We start from the raw sequence: 4191 nt of genomic DNA, 5'->3' as shown, positions 1-4191 counted from the left end.
AATTCTCAAGAAATCAGCACTGTCTTATAAATACAGAGCTGTAAGTGGAAACAAATGAATGAGAGGAAACTCCAGCATTACTTTTAAACCATGAGCAGAGTTTTTTTTTAACGCTGTCATGGCTTTATTCAAAACACAGTTGCACAAAAGTATTAATGTCAAAGATTTTTAAGGAGAGTTTGAGGAATTGAATACACTATACACATACCACCATACAAAGAGCAAAAACTACAAAATATAAAACCCATCCTTACTTGTTTACATGAAAACATTGCCCACAAAACGAAGTAAGTCTGAAGTTGTTTGGAGGCTTTTAAATGTTGTATTCAAACCAAAGAACTCTAATTTTGTTTGATCAATAAGATGATTGATAAGAAAGTCAATATAGAGATTTAATTTTATTGGGTTGGTCCAAAAGTCCTTATGAATTTTTCCATAAAACACGACATTTTTCCAGTAACTTTATAGATTCGAATTTTGAGTATGTCGACCATCTCCCATGTGGTATAATGTTGATTGCTCTCAATTAGTGTCTTGATTTGACCACTACTAACTTCCACTGTGCTCCCCAATTGTGCAGCATCATCTAGCCAGCGATCTCCAGCACGAAACGTGGCAAACCAGTTTTGACATGTTCAATCTGTCACAGTACCTTCTCTTACTCTGCACAAATCTGTTTTTTTGTATTTCAGTTGTGTTTTTACCTTTCTTGAAATAATAAAGCATAACAAGCCAAAAATGTTGCTTATTTTCTTCCATCTTCAATATTAAAATGGTTATATAAAAATTCACCAATTTTGATAATTTTTTAAAAATGCATGCTGTATGACCATTGTCACAATATGATCTAACAAAATTGTTTTGAATGAAGTTAAAGGCAACTAAGCACTACTAGAGCCATCTTATGGAAACAAACAAACAAACAAATGAACTTTTTGGCCAATCCAATATAAATACTATTTAAAATCTGGTATCTTATGTAATGAGAAGTTGTAGTGACTAAAACAGGCATTTCAATTGTTAAAAGGAGTAAAATATTAGCTACTTGGATATTCAAATCCCCCCACTAAACTTACCAAAAGAGTTTTATTTCAGTCAGTTGTGCAACTTTTTTAGTTTATCCACAAACTAAAACTTCCTAATTTTTACCTTATAACCCCAAGTCAAACACATTTAAACTAAAAAAAAAAAAAAAAAAAGCAGTACTATATTGAGTAATTTAAATGTGTTCCAGTCTGGAAGTATAACTTCACTTAATTTGCTGACAATAAATTTAAAAAATCTTACAAATCCTCAAAACAAAGGGGGAAATTTAGAGAGCCAAGATTAAAAAAGCGATTTCCTTGAACATGGGACCTCACAACAGAAATGGAGATGTACTTGTCTGCTCATGTTATGATTAGTAGCCATATAAGAAAACACACAGTCACACTTTTCCCAAATATTTTTCTACTTTTAATGGACATCCACTTGAAAACATATCTTACTTTTAATATAGATTTAGTTGCAAATATGTTCCCACTGCCTAATTATTCCAATCAAGTATTATATCTGGTAATGTGTTAAAGTATGGAAAGAATGATTAAAATTCTATTCAGAAAAAAATAGAAATACTTGCAGAGTGGTAGCTAACTCATCTGGGAAGCTAATTAAAAATTTTGGCTTAAATATGCCATTAATTATCAATAGGCAATTATTCTGACTTTTGAGGAACACTGTTGGTACTGCCAAAAGCCCCTCTGTGTCTTTTCTTTCTTTATCCTGCTACACAGTCTGTAAGTCCAGTAAGCAGTATGTTGCAAAAATTGCATAGATAATAATATTTGTATCTGAGAAAATACTCAATTTCACTTTATTTGTTTAAGACTGAGATAGGTCTGAAAAGATAGTTGAGGTGTAAGATCAAAGGTCGTCCTGAGAATTCATGTTTCCCAACATTTTTTTTTGAGAAGAGGGAGGAGAATGAAACAAGAAAAGAAGGTGATCACAAAGGAATTGTCAAAAGGAAAAATTTAAAAATGCACACTTAAAAGCAAAACAAAATAAAACAACCATTAGCATGTCATCATCTTCATTTAGCTTGAAGAACAAAAGGCTTATTTGCATGTCTCTGAACTTACCATAAGCAATTTTTCCTTCAAAAATAAAAATCTTTATTTTTTCAGATTTTATTTACTTATTTTAGACAGAGGGAAAGGGAGAGAGAAAGAGGGAGAGAAATACCAATGTGGAGTTGCTTCTTCCACATCCCCTACTGGAGACCTGACCTTGCCCACAACCCAGGCATGTGCTCTGCCTGGGAATTGAACCTGCAAGTCTTTGATTTGCAGGTCAGTGCTTAAATCCATTGAGCCACACCAGCCAGGGCATGAAAAATAAAATTGTATGAGTTCTCTAGCTTAAAAGTTTTCAGAAATTTTCCCCAAAGCCATGAACTATATTGTTGACTAGAACCTTAAGTATTCTGCTCTTTCTTTCAAGTTACTCATGTGACAAATAAGCGCCCTAAAACGCTTAGCCAAAATAAAAAAACTCATTTCTTTGAAACGAAAGATCTCTAGGTTACCTCTAAAAGATAACCAATTTATTCAAGAGACTATTTCTATTTAATAATCCAGCTGACTGTGATGTCAGTTAATTCATAAACCACTTTAAAACCTTATGAAAGAAATGCACCATACTATGTCTATGTAAAAGCCATCATGTTTTAATTATGAGCTAAAAATGACTAATACAATGAGTTTTTATTAGAAAAATTAAAATTCCATGTAAACTGCTAGGGACTTTCACAATGGAATCAATGAAGATTTTTCTTTACATACAATATGATCATTAACAGACTAGTAATTCCTATTTGGAATGATAAGGCAAAACTAGTAAAGCCACACTTTTCTCATTAAAAGTTATACACTATCTTCTGTAGGGATTGCTATTATCTGTGAAGAAACAAAGTAAGATGTGATCACTCTATTGCATGGCCAGAAATTTAGGGAATCTGGTCTTAGGATGATCTAGCCATCTTTTCCATCATCTTCAGTATCTAGTTTCCACTTTGGCCCTTGAAGATTTCTCCTCCTCCTCCTCCTTCTTTTTATCCTTCTTCTTTTCTTTCTCCAGCATAGTCTTCGTCCTGAATTTCCTCTCTCATTAAGTGTGAGAGGCCCACCTCCTCTTCTCCCTCTCCCAATTCTGAGCCTGATTCATCTTCATCCTCATCATCATCCCCTTCTTCCTCCTCCTCTTCCTTATACCCTTCAGATGGTCCAGCTTCATATTCCTCTTCATTGTCTTCATCTCCACCCTTATCATCTTCCACTCACCAGTCTGGTGTTTCATTATCTTCCTGATCACATCCATCTAAGTATGTGATCTGCTGCAGGAATTCAAAAACACTCTCTAGGTTGGTGATCTCATAGTTACACAAGTCAAGACTTCTCAATTTTTTTAAAGATTGTACAGAACTTCTAGTGCACTGACATCTTTGATTTTGTTTGTACTCAGATTGAAGTGGGTAAGATTAGTACATTTCTCTGCTAGGATTTACAAACCTCTAGAAATTGTATTGTTACTAAGTTCCAACTTTTGAAGTTTATTTAAGTTGGAAAGCTGGGCCAGTGAACTTAGTTCTACATTAGCCACACTCAGAAACTCTTGTTTTTTAAAAGTATCATTGAGGTCCTCAATTTCCCCATTGACACACAATGGCAATTATCAAAGGCTAATTGTGTCACCTCCTTCCAGGCTCTGTTCCTTAACTCCAGGTTAATTTTTTTGCTCATCTCTGCGTCCTCCTCCTGTTCTTCTGCTACTGTTCTCCTTGGTTACCCTGATCTGTCTTTCCCACTGCCCTCAACCCTCAAATTGTAAAAGATTCAGAAATAAATGAAAAGAAACACAAATATAAACACCCACCGCCACCACCAGATAGACGAGGGGGAGAAAGAAGAGATTAGCAAATGGAGTCCAGGGAGCTGGGACTCTAACTCCACTGCTAACACATCTGTGTCCTCACACTGGCACGCACTCACACACATACACATACACAACTGCAGTTCCTTCCTCTTCAAAGGCTGCTGAAGGACTCGTGAGCAGATATTTTTACATGCTGGGTTTGAGGTATTTAGCATGTTTCCTAAAAATAGAGAAGGGAAATTCCATCTTCCTGATACCACTGGGCTCTGGAGCACACTC

At 35.1% G+C, this 4191-nt stretch overlaps 1 pseudogene; it reads right to left on the bottom strand.

The window, feature by feature from the left end:
• Positions 1–3011: 3011 nt before the first annotated feature.
• On the bottom strand, positions 3012–3779 carry LOC123811302 (annotated as a pseudogene).
• Positions 3780–4191: the final 412 nt, after the last annotated feature.

This window comes from Phyllostomus hastatus, unplaced genomic scaffold, assembly GCF_019186645.2.
Source record: "Phyllostomus hastatus isolate PE091 unplaced genomic scaffold, TTU_PhHast_1.1 phas_scaffold_78, whole genome shotgun sequence".
Taxonomy (NCBI): domain Eukaryota; kingdom Metazoa; phylum Chordata; class Mammalia; order Chiroptera; family Phyllostomidae; genus Phyllostomus; species Phyllostomus hastatus.
The sequence above is the reverse complement of the archived record's forward strand: the minus strand, read 5'-3'. Positions and strand labels throughout refer to the sequence as shown.